Source organism: Lygodium microphyllum, chromosome 5, assembly GCF_053477565.2.
Source record: "Lygodium microphyllum isolate KBCC chromosome 5, Lygodium_microphyllum_v1.1.10, whole genome shotgun sequence".
NCBI classification, from domain to species: Eukaryota; Viridiplantae; Streptophyta; class Polypodiopsida; order Schizaeales; family Lygodiaceae; genus Lygodium; species Lygodium microphyllum.
The window spans coordinates 94,736,362-94,753,133 of NC_141139.1; positions in this window are offsets into that span (position 1 = coordinate 94,736,362).

Here is a 16,772-nt window from a genome sequence, read left to right on the forward strand (position 1 = left end):
ACCTACCTTATAGGCAAGTTCTAGTTGGGTAAGGAAATTGGCTGTATATGCCACCTTGACTTGCCTAGGAAAGGCATTTGAGTCCTTAGCCAATTAGCTAAGAAAACCTCCAAAATAGAACATTGCTGCCTAGGTAGCAATCCAAGTGTGGATTGGAGTACCACAAGGCAAAATGCATAAAACCACAATTGGTTTAGCTAACACAAAAAACTACCTTGCTATAGAGGCGAGCTCATGCTCAACCACCCAAGACCCACAGACCACTTATTGGTTCTAAGATAATTACAACATGTGATGAAAGTGGGTTTGGACACGATGAGAAATCCTCAAGGAAGCATGTGATTGAAGGACGGACGTCTCCTTCCTTGAAGGCTAGGCACTCCTCGAGATTTGTTGCATTGGCACTGTAGATCTTTGAAAATTCATACCTACCATGCTCCTTCCTATTGTAATCCACTCGGTGCCTATGAGGGTAGGGCATGTAGATAGGACCATTCCTTTCTTTAGGGAGTGTGCTACAGAAGAATGCCATCCATGCATCAAGATTTGTATCCAAGATCCTTCTCTGCCACTTGGGCTATGCTTTATAGTCTTGGACCATCTTGGGCATCTAGTACACCTTGTCCTACCAGTAGTTTGGGACCTCCCACCTCCAACGAGTAATAACTATGCTCCGCTCCTTGATCCATCAATTCGTCAAGTTGTTGGCCATTTGAATGATGTTGTCCACTACTTCCACTAGTAGGACCCGGTCCAAGGCCCATGGGTAGAGGAATGATAACTCGAAGGGTCAGTTTGGAGTTCTCCTTGCTCCCAAACACTTAGTTCCTGGGGCTAGTTGATGGGATAGCAATCCTTGCATTGTGGCACGGGCCCTCCAGGAAACTATTGGGGTTTCAGCCATGGATTTTAATTCCTCCATCTCCTGTTCTAGGTTTTCTAGCTCTTCCTGCAACCCTTGGGTTGCTTCTTTGATGGCTTCTTCTTTCTCTTTCTCCAAGCATTTGATCTCCCTTTCTAGTGTCTCTTGTTCCTCCAACTGTAGGGCAGTCCTTTTCTTCAAGTTTTCTATTTCTTTTTTATATCTATGTGCCCTCTCTTCTCTTGCTGCCTCTAGCCCCTCCGTGGCATCGATGATGTTTTTGATATTTCCTTGCAGATCTTCATACAACTTTGCTAGCTCCTCATTAAGTCATTGGCTGGTACTTGTCTAGCTGCTTAGCCACAATAGGTATTCTTGATTGGCTCTTAGAGCCCTAGTTAACCCCTAATCCTACAAGCAACAAGGTTGCCATTGCAGCAACGCTCTACTCAACAAACATGTTGTCTAGCAATCGCTTCATAAGAAGCTCGCTCAATGCCTTTCAGCGCTCTTTTCCTTTTTGCACTAGGTCCTATTCTATTTTTGCTTGCTAGGGCTAGCACTCACTAGAATCTCGCACATTTCTATATTCTGTCACATGCTTTTGGCTTGATGTTCCTAATTTTATGCTACTATGCCTTGCAAAGCTTCCCATGCTAGTTTTCTCTCCTATTTGATGTCCGCTATGATATCCTCAAAAGGCCTACCATGGTGGTCCATTCGGGTTTACAAGTCATACTTCCTCACCATATGTTGGATTTCATTTGGGAAATCCTCCAGATCGAGCTCTTCATTGTGTCTATGGTTTGTGCTAGTCTCTACCATATCTGCATTCTCTTGTTCCACTAGGATGTTGATGAGGTTGATTAAATCAGATAGATTCACACATGCAATGATGTCGGGCCTCTAATTCATCTAGCTCTTGTGTTGCATCTTCCTCTTAGTCCTACCACTTGGGATTCTCGATTTCCCTTCCAAGTTTCAGGGTCTTCTCCTACTGGTGGGTTCATTTAGTTTCCTGAGTCTGAGTGAGTTCCTTGTTATTTATAGGTAATCCTCAATTTAAGTTCTCACTCAGTGTGTGTGGTGCACTTTTTCATGCACTATGAGAAATAATACTTTTGGCTTTTTAGTACACTTCAATGTGGGGTGTGAATGCAGAATGCAACTCACACTATTCTCCTTTTCGTTCACAACCTAATGTGGCTCTAAGTGTGTTCTTTGGCTACTCCTAAGAATTGTGTAGGGTCTTTACTGCTCCTCTCTACTCAATCAAGGTGGAATTGGGGTCTATGAGTTGGTTTTAGCTCTAAGTGGGGTTGGACTCTTGACTAGGCTACTAGAGGTTGCCTATAGGCCATAGGTCACAATTTCTTGTGTTCTCGGCTTCTATCATTTATCTCATGAGGTTTTGGGGTCTAGTTTAGCTGGTTTTGTGGTCAGAGGCTAGGTGATTGGTCCATGCTTTTATTCTGCCGTATTGGTCTGATTCCCAGAATCGAATGGTCCGATTCTCGATGGTTCGACTCTGGGAGTTGGACAGTCCAAGGTGGTCCGAGTCTGGGAGTTGGACGGCGGTCTGAGTTTGGGTGGTACGGTCTAAGTATAATTGGATATGTCCAATTGGACCGAGGTGGTCCGATTGGGGTTTTTTCGACTGGACACAAGGTGGTCTATCAACTGGCATTGTGGTCTGATCGGACCACCCACTGACCTGACTAACTAGTTAGATAGTCCGATTGGTTTGATTCTGGGAGTTGGACACCAACAAGTGGTCTTGATTGTAGCAAGCGCAAGCATAGATGATGGCTCAATTGATGCCAGGGATCCTTAGGGTTTACAACATAACCTGTAACCTTCCAGAATAAGCAAATAGAGCATAAGGAAGGCCTGGAGGTACCTAGAATGAAAGTTAGACTCAAAATCAACATGCTCGATTCGTTCTGTACTTGTCTCTCTCTCTCAAGCTCTCTCTCTCTCTCACTGAAGTGTAGAAATGAGCTCTCCCCTATTGGTTTTGGGCTTTTAGGGTCCTATCTAGCCATCCTTAATCTTCCAACTCCATGTCTTGCACTCATTAATCCCCAAAACTCATTTTTTCCCCTTTTCCCTTTCCTATTCTGCTTGTTTCATAGCAGCAAAACCCTATTGTTTCCCTGCAAGTTCTTGGTCCTAATCTACCTAAATGCAACCAAAAATCACAAAGTAATCCCTAGGTTGAAGTAACCTACTTGTCTACTCATAAAAAAAACCAAACACTTACTTGTTTTGAAGATCAAAGCGCCTAAATCTCCTACCTATACCAAGCACCGGTTCGAGGGTGAAACCCTACTTCAACGCTCGATTCAAAGCACACAAGTACTCAAGGCTCAAATCCATTGGTCCTGGCAATGGAACCAAAATGTAGAGGTGGCTCATGCTCAACTGCCAAGACCCATGGATCGCTTATTGGTTCAAGCGTTTAAAGTCGAACACTAATGGCTACCTCTCACATAGTCGACGTGCTATCTCTCTCTACATGTGTAGTGAGCTTACATCGATGCCACATTGAGTACCCTCCTCCCTCACACACACCGGGATAGCTCCACGATTCTTAATGCAATCTCAAGCCTCCACTTTTGGGCTCCATCCTCCATAGCCGCATGCGAAGAGAAGAGAAGAGAAGAGAAGAGAAGAGAAGAAAAGAAAAGAAGAGAGGAGATGATGGATAGCTTCTTCCCCTTGATCCCTCACCCTCACAGACTCACTCACTCCCTCACACTCTCACACACACTCTCTCAAGCACACACAAGCAAGCAAGAAGGAGAGAAGAAGAGAAAGAGATGAGTCCACTTTGCCACACACTAAAGAATGAGCTCCTCATTCACTTTTCAGCTTTATATACAAAATCGTAAATCCCTTTTGGGCAGTCATCCCCTTATCCCTTTTTTTACATGGTCAGCCATGGCCATGTAAAAAATGCCATTTTTCCATCGTCCTCCTATCTTCCTAGCTTCCTTACTACATCCCATCTATTTTTACAATTTGCAAAGGAGGGAGCCTGGTGCCCTATTACAAGGATTTTTGCTGTGCCTTTACATTCAAAGGTGCATCTTCTCTTTTTTAGTACTTTTTGGGCTCCTCCAGGTCATATTTCCCTCTAGACCACCACTCTCTTTTTTAGCACTTTTTGGGCTCCTCCAAGTCATATTTTCCTCTGGACCAACACTCTCTTTTTTAGCACTTTTTGGGCTCCTCCAGGTCATACTTCCCTCTGGACCACCACTTTCAGTTCTCCTGACTTGCACTTTTTCATTTTTTCCACTTTTTCCACTTTTTCTTATGTTGAGGTTAACACTGTTGACTTTATTGACATCATAAGAGTGATTTGTGGACCAGAGTGCACATCTTGAGGTTTAAGAACAGAGTGCAAGCACTATTTGTGGGGCTATGGATAGGACCGTTTCGCATAGAAATTGTCATCACTAAGGAATGAAGTCCTCTCAAGAGATAGAATCTGACACCATTGCTCACGCCCAAAACACCATGAGAACATAGGCTACACATCCTCTGGCAAACCATGAGAGTGCGTGCACATGTAAACTTATGTGTGTGGGAAAGATCAATGTGGTTGCCATGTGTAATTGGATCCAAGTTCCATCGGTTGTGGTCGCCATGTGCAAATTGGTTGCACCAACTCTATGGAACAATAGAGCCTTAACATACCTAGACCCAACACAAGGGTATTCTAGTACTATGTATTCAATAGTACAACATATTGAAAGAAGATACTTACAGATAGCAAACTCAGAGCATGGAGTATATCCCAAAAGGGGTGATCACTCAAGAAAAATACATGACAATGAACTAGACAATCATGGTTGCCATCGTAGCATTACAATGTCTAAGAACACAACACTTTTTTTGTGATCCTTTTATAGCTTCTAGTGCTTGCGGTGTCTTAAAGCCCATCTACCATAATCCATGGCTAATCTGTCACCTTCTATCATTAAACCACTACTATTAGCATTGATGGTCTCTTTTAGCTCTGATTCTATAAATGATATTTTTGGTTGCTAATCGGGGTTATCCTAACAACTCTCCATCTATTGTGGGCAAGTTCGTTGGCATGGTCATTATTTATGTCTCCTAGCCCATGTGGCTATCCCTCTCAATCAGCTAGCCCACATCTCGAAAGTAGCCTTCATGTGGCATGAGGCAACGGACTTAGCATTTCAACGTCTCCAGCTACTACTATCCAAGGTCCTAATCCTGGTCTTGGTGGATTGGACAAAACCTTTCTATATCTTTATGGATGGCCTAGATATTGCAATAGGTAGTGTAATTATGCAACAAGATACCAATGGTTAGTTCTAGTCTATTTTCTATGCTTATAGACGACTCTCTGCTTGGCTAAGAAAATTATTTTGTAATAGAAAGGGAATACCTTGAAATTGGCTATTCCGTAAAGAAATTTTGACATTATCTACTTGGTCATTCCTTTGTCTTTCATGTGGATCATTCTACTTTGGTTTACTTGGTCATGCAATATAATGTCACATGAAGACTAGCTCGATGGATCCTCTTGCTCCAAGAATTTCAATTGATGCATAGACTCGAAGCACAACATGTAATTACTAACTTTCTTTCTTGGCTTGATTTTGGAGAAGCTTTGCTCAGAGTAGATGATGACTTTCCAAATTGCAGCAGTTGATAATCTTGAACTTAACCCACCCAGTCCTCCCTGGACATGGTATGAGGAGCTATTGGTGTTCTTGACTTAGGATAAGTCACGGGGACCATAGGACCACAGTGGACTAGTGTAAATGACTGGCTCTCTAACGTTGGTGTTTTAAATTCTAGCTCTACCATGGAACACTGTCCAAAGTGCTGCAACATGTCCTTCTTCCTATGTAGAAAGATGTAGTAATGGAAGAAGCTCATCATTGTATTGATGGAGACCACTTTGCAATAGATGTTACAATTAGGAAAATGTAACAAGTAGGACTATGGTGGCCTACCATGCATGGATATTTCCATAGATTTGTCAGAATGTGTGATGTTTTCCATCAAATCCCTATCTTTGGATTGGTGACCCTTTCACCCAATCTCGCCACTTGGTCAACCTCTATCCCGAGATCAATTATCCCTTCACTTGATCTTGCCACTAAAGCCCTTCCAGAAATGGAAATTAGACTTTGTCAGTCCTATCAAACTTGAGGCGTTCTACACAAAGAACAAGTATATTTTGATGGGATAATGGATTACTGTACCAAGTGCATCAAAGCATGGGAACTTTCGAATAATTGAGCATAGGATGTGGCGAAGTGTCTCTTCCAAGATATCTTCACCTAATATGGTTGTCTGATATAATTGGTGAGTGATCGAGGAAATCACTTTTAGATAAGGTCATCAAGCATGTGACTTCTTTCTTCATGGTGATTCATAAGGAATCCTCTCCTTACTATCCACAAGCTAATGGCCTATCCAAATCCACAAACAAGTCTCTCTGTAAAATTCTTACAAGGCTGGTTGAGCATCACATGAAAGATTTGGATACCAAGGTCCCAGTAGCATTATGGGCTTATTGCACATCCTTCAAGTGGCCATAGGTCTTACTCCTTTCAAGCTTGCATTCTTTCTCAGGAATTCCTTCCCTTTTAATTAGAGAATCTTGTAGAGTTGGACAAGGAATGGATTTCGAGTTCTTACCTCTTGTTTGAAGTCCAGTTCTAGCAAAGACACCAAGTGGCTTACCTCTCTAAGAAGTGGCTCTTTGAGTGAGGACAAGCAATTTTGGTCTTTAAAACTCGGATGGGCTTCCAGGGAAATTGATAATGAGATGGAGCAACCCGTTTTGGGTTTTTCTTACAACGGCATCTAATTCTTTTTACCTTACTCATTTACAAGGAAAACTCCTTCCTCCACTTGTTAATGGATTTCGACTACACTATTACTATGCGAATAGAGATTGGTGTACCCTTTTTCGGTCACTCTAGAGTGCAATCTTGACCCAATTGCAACACTTTTTGCACTTTCCTCAAATATCTTCAAACCTAGTTCTGAATCACCACTGATTGTTAGAATCTTGATTGAAATTGATTCTGATTCCACCGTTTATCAATGACATGGCCCTTATTAATTTTCTTTCACCATATCGTTGCACAATTTTTATTATAGGTAGTGGTATAATGCATTGAGAAGTATATGACACTCATTATTCCTTATGGCTACATGTATTGACATTGCAAACATGCATTGGACACATTCAAATCCCTTATCCTCCAAGCATCCAACCCCCTCAAAAGCAAAATTTTCATTGTCTTTCTCATCATTGTGATTCTTATTCTCGCCCCTTTGTGCTATTTTCACACAGTCACTCTTGTGTTCTCTCTACAATTACTTATCTCTTACCAAGGATAACCATACTTGCCTCTATCCTCACCTCAATAGAGTCACCCATGTGCTCCAAGACCATGAGGAGGTTGTTAGCTCATGGGTGTACCATCTATGTCAACTCATGCATATTGGGGATAAAGGTGCCTCTGTGCCTAGCCACCTGTGTATTACTACACTAACAGTACTTACACACCTGTATAGTGCTGATGGTGAGCACCCATCACTTTCACTTCATTCTTTATTTTTTCAATGACATTTGAATAAAGGGAAGGCCAATCACATTGTGACTATTGGAGTTCCCACACCTTGTGTCTCTCTCTCTCTTGCTCTTGCTCCCTCCACCATAGCTCTTGCTTTTGCTCATGCTCTTTCACTCCGGGCTCAATCCCTTCAACCGGTACCAAAGCCAACCATTCAAGGAGCTTCTTCATCCTTTGCTTCAGCTCGGATTCAAAGCTTCAACTCAAGGTTTCACGGCAGCCATTCTTTCTTTCTCTCGAGGTATGCCTTGAGTTTTTCCTTCTTCCGGCTTGTTCCAACTTGCTCCCTGCTTGTTGAGGAGCTTCCCAAGGCTTAACTGAGCCTTATTGAGTGTTTATTGAGCTAAGGAGCAACCATTTTATCCATTTTTTAGTGAATAGAGAGCATGCTATAAAAGTCATGGATGGCTATGGTAGTTTGATAGTAGTGTCATATTTTAGCCATAACTTTTGCATACGGTATTGGATTTAGGCATTCTATAGCTAGAAATAAAGAGTGTGATGAGAGCTACAAATTTGGGCATGATAGAGTTGATTTTGTATAGTTTTTTGTTCTTTGTTTTACACAAAATAGAACTTTCTAGTTTTGACAATAAATAGTAAATTCCAAAATGCATGGTTGATGCTTTGAGGATACTATTTTGGTGCCCAAATAGTATGGTTATGCTTTTGGACTGATTTGAGCTTGAAATAGCTCATATTTCACTGTTATTTTAGTGCTATACTAATAGGGTAACAAGTATTTATCATCGAAAGGCTTATGCCTAATGCTCATTGATGCTTTGCAAGATATTTAGTGAATGTACCACTACTTTAATTGTTATGTGTACTTCCCAATATGCTATAGCATTCTTTTAAGATGAGATTTGAGCTTTGCTATATTGATATTGGTTATGATTACATGCCTTGGTTGTTTCAATGGTTTATATAGTTACAGGCTTGAAGAATAAATTGGATTTTATGCTCACAACTTATGCTTCATATACCTTGGATACTTGAATGTCCTTCATATGATGTTTTAAGCTTTGTTTGCTCGTTTGGCATTCAAATTTTGTTCAATAGAAGCTACTCGAATTATGTACTGAGCCACATTGGCACTTGGATGTACTACTATAGAGCATTTGGTTTATGCAGTTGAGCTTGAGCTTATTATAGTGAGATACTGGGCCTCATTGCAACATATATATGCTCTCTTGTTATTTATTGGATGCAGTTACCCTATCATGGGATGATTTAATCTCATAGCTTGGACTTAGTACTTATATCTGTCAAGGTGTTATCGACGGTATTCTTGTGTGTTTGGGTTATGTATTGAGTATTTGCTCAGTGCTTTATAAATTTGGCAATTCTCTATATTTACCCTTAAGACCTACCCTATGCATAATATATATGCCTATTGCATATATGATTTTTGACACACTACAATTGTGATAGTCTTCAATGCTAGTTGTTCCTAACTTCTTCCTTCTTGGTTGCTCACAATCACTTGTTGGCATATTGTTGCAATTCATTACATCACCCTCCTATCATTTTAGCTTTATGCATTCTATATTTGAGGGAAGCCACCTAGACTTGATAATATTTTGCATACAGTTTGTAGACAACTCATTATTTTGGTAGTATCTCTTTTTTTCACTTGATTTAGCAATGGTTTTGGGCTAATTTGTAGAAAATTATAACAATCCATCTTGTCCTTCTGTGTACTTCCTTAGTATCATTATGGCTTAGTGATTCTTGTGACAATGCTATCTTCAATATTGAGAAACTAGATGGAACTAATTATAGCTATTGAAAGACCCATATATTGTAGGTTTTAGTGCAAAAATTGTAGATTAGACCACTCGATAATGGGAGTGCCAAACCTGAAAACATTGTGACTGAGAATTAGGATGAGCTATGCAAGTCCACAATCATTTTATCACTCTCTAAGAAAATTCACTACAATGTTGTAACTGGAAATCAAACTACATATGAGCTTTGACATAGATTAATAATCTTTATGATAAGCAGAGTCCTACATCTCAGATGTATTGGCTGAAATAGTTGATGGACCTTCACATGAAGAAAGGGACTTCTATGTCTGCACACTTCAATGAGTTTCACTCCATCATCAACCATTTAGCTTCGTAGGAGATTGAGTTCAAGAATACTTTGCATCCTTTATTTTTGTTTGACATTTTACTTGAGTCATGAGGCACTTTTCATATGGCTCTTTATGCTAAGGATGGGTTGAAATTGCAAGATGTTGAGAGTGCCTCTTGTTGATAGAAGAGGTGAATGAAAAGAATGTGAATACTTCCTGTACATCATATACATTGACTATGAGAGGCCGGCAAGATGGAGATGGCCATGGTAGAGACTCTAACAGGTCTCAATCAAGGACACATAGATAGTCTCGCAGTAAGTTTCATGGTCCTTATCTATGACTTTCTCTTTATAAAACATAACCCTTTTCTATTCAATCTATAAGTAACCCCTTTATATGCACCCTTTTGTATGTAAAAAATATGTAAAAATGGTATTTTAAAAATCCCTTATATTCAACCCACGTGATACATACATATACTTATGATGACTAACCTCCCTGAAGATGCAAGTCAGATGGGCTATAAAAAAGAAGTCTAAGGAGGAGGCCAAGGATTGGTGTACATTGGCAAAAGAGTATGAGCCTGACATCAAACTACATGCCAAAATGGAGTTGCTCAAAGGGAAACTAATGTAAGTGGTGGCCCTAGCTATCAAGCACATTATGTGCATCTACTCTCTCTAAGATGCCTCTAGACAACAAGATGAGTAGATTAAGCATTTGGAGTAGCAACTCGCAATGGTAAGAGTAAAGCGAGATCATCTACAAGCAGTAGTACAAATAGATGCCTATTACTTGGATTTCTTGGCAATAGAACTCTATGCTCACCAGGTTCCCTAACCTCTGCACTGTAATCACATGGATCTCTAACTCTAGCACCACCATCTGCTCTATAATTTGCTTCCACATCCCACCCAACCCTAGCCCATGTCCCCTCTGATTCTACCCATCACTATCATCTCCCGACCACACTGCGCCCAACCCTAGCCCATGTCCCCTCCAATTCTACCCATTCCTTCTAATTTGCCACTATTGGCTCCCCTCAATCTTGGTCCCAACCTTGCCTCCATACCACCAAAAGCTGCGCAAGATGCACCCACCCTCGAAGGCAATAGTGCCATTGAAGAGCAACTCCTATGGGTTTGAGTTCTTTGTACATGCCATGTGTCACACATAGGTGCAGGATGGCCTTGATTGGCTGCCCAAAAGTAGTATTCGTAGATTAGTAGCTAAAAGAGGCAATCAATGCTAACAACAATGGTGCAGTAGTGGAAGGTGATAGATTAGCCACAAATTATGACATATGCACTTCATGACATCATGGGGAACAGAAGCTATAGAAGGAGCAGCGAAGAAGTGTTGTATTCCCTTTACTTTTCCCTCTTTTTCCTCCCCTTCCCTCATCTCTCTATTTGGTTTTCAAGCTTTACCATGCTCTAAGATAACTTCACATTCTTTCATTCATTGTATTGCCACGATAGTAGCCATGATTGTCTAGTCCATTGTCATGTATTCTCTTTGAGAGGTTACCATTTGGAATGTAGCCCATGCTCTAAGCCTATTGTCAGCCATTGTAATACATTACTAAAATTAATGGGCATCATTTTCTTTCATTGAATATTGCCTTGGTGATACATTTGATGGTCTTAGTTTGGTTATGTTGTGATTGTCATGCCTTTAATGCCAGCATACCCCATGTGTTAGATCTGAGCATATTAAGACTCTATTGTTCCATAGAGTTGGTGGAATCTACTTGCACCTAATAGCCACAACAAAAACTTGGACCCAATTATAATATCAAGCTCCTTCATTAAATTTCATTATCTATATTTTCCATACCTAAGCCTAAGCCTAGCCTAGCCTATACACATACATCTAGCTAGTCCTAAGCCCGATTAGCCTTATATACGCATATGTCTAGCCTAGCCCTAAGCCTAACTAGCCTAAACTATATATGAAATATTTTCTAGCTGTGAAGCACCATACACAAGATCCTCTATTTACATAGCCTCTAGCTCATGAAATATCTCAAAAGACAACAACTATGTCTTATAACTCATGTATATCCAACAAGTCACCAATCTCCCTCTAAGTCTGTGCATCAAGTAAAACATGAGCTTCATAAACCTCTTCGAATGCATTAAGAAAATCTACACATGCAATGGCTGACTCTTCCATTCAGGATCTTCCAAGGCATCCCTTGCTGACTCAATATCAAACTACAGCTTATATCCCAATTGTTTGCTCTCTTGCTTGTTATCCTATTTCTGCTCCTGCTCAAGCTCATCCATAACATGCTTGGAAGGTGGCTAATTTGCAGGTTTAGGCTAGTCTACACTTCTTCTTCTTGTCACTCTCTTAGATCTCAATTTCGCGAATCGGCCTTGGAGCGCCCATATCCCAACTTCGACTGAAGAAACAGATTTATCTTCTCGTTCCATGCACGCGGAGCCTACTTAAGGCTATACAAGGCCTTCTTTAACCTGTAAATTTTCCCATCCGAGGATCCAAAGCCAACAGGCTGCTCAACATAGATCTCCTCCTACAAGTCACCGTTGAGAAAGGCCGACTTCACATCCAACTGATAGACACGCCATCTTCTATGGCAAGCCAAGACAAGAACAGCTCAAGTAGTTGCCATACAAACATTGGGGGCAAAAGTATCATGGAAGTCAATGCCTAGGCGCTGAGTAAAACCTTTAGCAACAAGGCGATCCTTGTGCTTGTCCAAAGAACCATCGCTACGGTACTTGGTCTTGAAGACCCACTTAACACCAATCACCTTCTTGTGAGAGGGACGAGGCACAAGAGACCAAGTGCCATTTCTCTCAATAGCCTCCAACTCGGCTTCTATAGCCTTCTGCCAATGATCTGACTGCAAAGCCTCCTTCACTGAAGTGGACTTACGATCTTGCATAACATGGGTCATCAAACAATAGTTGGATCAAACAAGCTCCGTATAATGTGTATGGTTCCTCCATGACCTCTGCAGTCCATCTCGTGGTTCCCACTCCTCAAGGACCCCCTCAATCCCTGAATCTCGGAGTGTGTCACGGGCCCAACAAGGAGGACAAACCTCTCCCCGTCACTCTCCATCTGCTGAAGACTCAGGTACATCCACTGGTGGAAGCTCCTCGTGGGTGGCCGGTGGAAGAGAAGACTCTGAATCAGAAGAAGAATCTCCATCAAGAGGCTCTAGCTCCAAAGAAACTGTCTCAGGAGCCCAACTCTCCTCTGGATCTCCAAGGACGGAGTGCTCCTCACCCCCCGCAATGGCCTGAACCGCACATCTTGGCGCGTGTAGACATCCTGCTTGACAAGATTAAACAAACGATAACCTTGGGACTAGGAGCTATAGCTAACAAAAACCTATCGTCGAGAAGCAACCTTGAACTTGTCACACTGTGTCTTCAGGATGTGCACATAGGCGTGACACCCAAAGATCCTAAAATAAGAGACATCAGGCTTCGCCCCAAAGTAAGCCTCAAAAGGTGCCATCCTGTCAATGACTGAAGAGGGAGATCGATTGAGGATGTGAACTGCGGTAGCCACGGCCTCGGCCCACAGAAACTAAGATGTTTGTTGGTGCTCCATCATGGTGCGTGCCATCTTGATCACACTTTTGTTCTTCCACTCCAAAATGCCATTCTCTTTAGGAATGTTAGTGTTAGCAAACTCCTGGTGAATGCCCCTATCTGCACAAAAACGAGCAAACTCATTAGACATAAATTCACTCCCCTTGTCTGAACGCAAGGTCTTCAGTTGGTCCACATCTATACTTAAGCATACCTTATGCCTAGCCTATCCTAGCCTACATTTATGCCTAAGCTCAAGCCCACATCTATGCCCAAGCATAACCTATGCCTAGCCTATCCCACCCTAGCTTAGCTTACACCCACACCTAGGCCTATAGCCTACATCTAAACATAAGCCCTCCTTAAGCCTAGCCTATGTTGAAGCCAATGGCTAGCCTAGCTTAGCCTATACTCATGCTCTAGTGTCTAATTATTCTAGCCTATCCTATGCCTACATCTATATCTACACATACATCTATGCTTGCACATATGCCTAGTCTAGCCTACATTTATATCTAGGCTAGCCTCCACCTAACTTTCATTGAACCCCACAGTTATGCGTGCTTAGTATAGCCTAACCTACCTTGCCTATGCTTATGCCAATATCATAAATAAAGGTCCTTTTTTGAATGCAAAGGATTAAACACAAATCTATAAAACACAGAGAAAACTACCCACCACAATAGAATCCATGCCTATATATGGTTGTGAGAACCCACAAAAGAGTATATACAATCGTAAAACAAAAGAAAATCACCCAATAACATTTATCACTCTCCTATAGTTGAAATTCACCCACTACCATTAGCTCAACGTGGACGTAATCCAAACATGGATCATGAGTGTGAAAAACTCGAACATTTCAAGATGATAGTATCATGCAAAGCCAAAAATTTTCAATTTTTAAGAAAGCACATTTGTACATGCACAAAAGCACAAAGGCACACTCACATGCACATATGCATACATGCACACAGAGTTTTTGTCACTATGCTTCATAGCTTGTTAATGTTTTTCTACTTTGTAAAAGCATGTCTATCAATGCAACAATATCCACAATTATACAAGCTACTAGATGTATTTGTAGATGTGTCTATAGAAAATATTTTCAAAACACAGTCAACAACCCTAAGAGAAGAGGCATGCAAACCCCACAAAGTTGTAGCTCTTTGAAAACAATATTAATATGGCAAAATATAACCTCTACAAAACTAAACTACAAAGAAGAGAGGAAAACACACTTTGGCTAGTATGATTCGAAGAGGGGCTCTCTTTCAATCCTCTACAAGCATGGACATTGCTTTGTTTGTAGATGCATGTGTCTCTTTGTTACTCTTCATTGTGCATATTATTAATTGCTTTTTCCAAATGAGATTAGAACACTTGGTTCTTGGATTTTGAATATTAAATCATAAAATTCATCTATATGCGTCTCTAAAAGTGCAAATAAATATAATAGTTTGAACACGTGTAAATTAGCATTCATTGTGAAGCAACAACTTGAAACATTGCTTCCTTGACGTAGTTGCTTCGTGCTATCATGTTGGCATGAAGATTTCTTTTTCAACATCTATCACATGTAACTATGAACTTGTTTGTAAAAACATCGATAACTTGTTTGTAAAATCATGTTATTCTTAAAACCATTACCCCTTATGGGATGCATTCCTTATTAAGTTGTTTTGTGTATGCCAACATGATGGATATACTTAACAATGGATCTACTTAAGAATGGGATGTGTGGGAGGAAGACCCACATCAAATACAAAAGCTACTACCTTCCATTAAGGTAGTGGATTCATAGAAAATGTCCACATAACATATGATGCTTGATTGACCATCAAAATGAGAAAATATTGGGATCTAAACATCTCATTGGACCCAATCATATAAATTAAAATTACGAGAGTTATATAAATTAAAATGCTCATGGACCATTGGTTTACAATCCTAAGCCTTAAGCATGTATCAATCAAGATATGTAATTGCACTTTTACATTAGCCGAGGTGGTATCCTCATGTAATTCCTCCTTAAGTTAACTCATGTACTTAGCTACCAAGAAGTAAGTTAACAAAAGATTCATTCCATGCTTTAGTAAAAGGAGCTTGGTTTTAACATCTTGCAAAACTAGCATAAGAAAAGTAGATGTTGCAAGAGGGGAGGAAAGAGCAACCAATTGCAAGTTTACTTTTCAACATTGCAATGCATGAAAGAAAACATTATTATGAATGTTATATTCGAGTACTAAAGACATGTCATCTTCTCACATAACTAAATTGGCTTTGAGGATGATCCCAAGTAGCATGGAATAGAAAACTTGATTGCCATAAATTTGCAAACAAAGATAGAAGAAAATTGTCTAAACATAACAACACCTAAAAATAAATTGATGCCATTCTAATTAGCATGGCCCAAGAAGTATTTTGCAATTTGTGGCCTCAAGTACCCTCTCTTCAATAACCTTTGCAACGTCAATGCCCCAAGGCTAGAATACGATCACTCAAAAACCAATCATCCCATTACACAAAGACTTCAATGATAAAGATGAACACTTGCAATTGCCAATATGGAATGGAAAGCCACTTGACCATCACATGAGGGCACGACATGGTGGAGCAAGAAGGCATTGATTGTTGTCGATGTGGTTTGGTACCCAACCTCAACACCAAAACTCTCCCCCAAGTTCGACACAACATCCATTGAGAGCCTCATGGAAGTGAAGTTATCATGCTACCTTTGCTAACCTTCTTCCCCCTCAATGCATTGGATTTTAGAACCTTCTTCACTCACTCACTCACTCACTCACACACACACACACACACTCTCTCTCTCTAAATTTTGATTTACCATTAATCTCTCTCTTTTCTTCGCGATTTCCTTTTCTCTCTCTCCTCTCCTTGCTCCCACATTAGGCTTAGCCTGCCTCTCATTTTCTCACAGACCCACACACACACACTCTCTCTCCTTTTGCCCTCTTTTTTAAGCGCACACACTCTCTATGCATGTATTGGCAATAATAGCGTGTGTATCTCTCTCTCTCCCCCCAAAAGCCAACCACAACTCTAGCTCTGCTGACTACTGCTATTGCTCGTGGCCCACCTCATCCGTCTCCATCGCCACCTCAGCCTGCTACCTGGTGGCCGTGCCCTCGCTTTGCAATGCCCTCCTTCTGCCACCCACCCATCTTGTGCCTCTGCACGACAACCTGCTGATGTTCCGCCTTTTACCGCCTCCCCACCATCACTCCACCGCCTCCCAGGTTGCTGCCCTTAGCGAGCTTGCAAACCCTCCTTCTGATCCACCGCCTGCCAGGCTGTTGCTGGCAGCAAGCTTGTAAACCCTCCTACCGATCCGCTCCTCTTACATGTTTGCGAATCGGTTGCTCCTGATCCGCTGCTTGGTGTTCCTCGACGACTCCCGCTGCACCATTACTGCTCCGCTTCTCCGCCTATTGTACAGAGAGAGAGAGAGAGAGAGAGAGAGAGAGAGAGAGTTGTCTGTTCACTTCTCCACCTGTTTGCATGCTGGCTGAGAGAGGGAGAGGGAGAGGTACCTGGGTCCTGTACCCGTTTGAGAGAGGTGTCTGCACTCTTATCCTCCCCCCAACAAG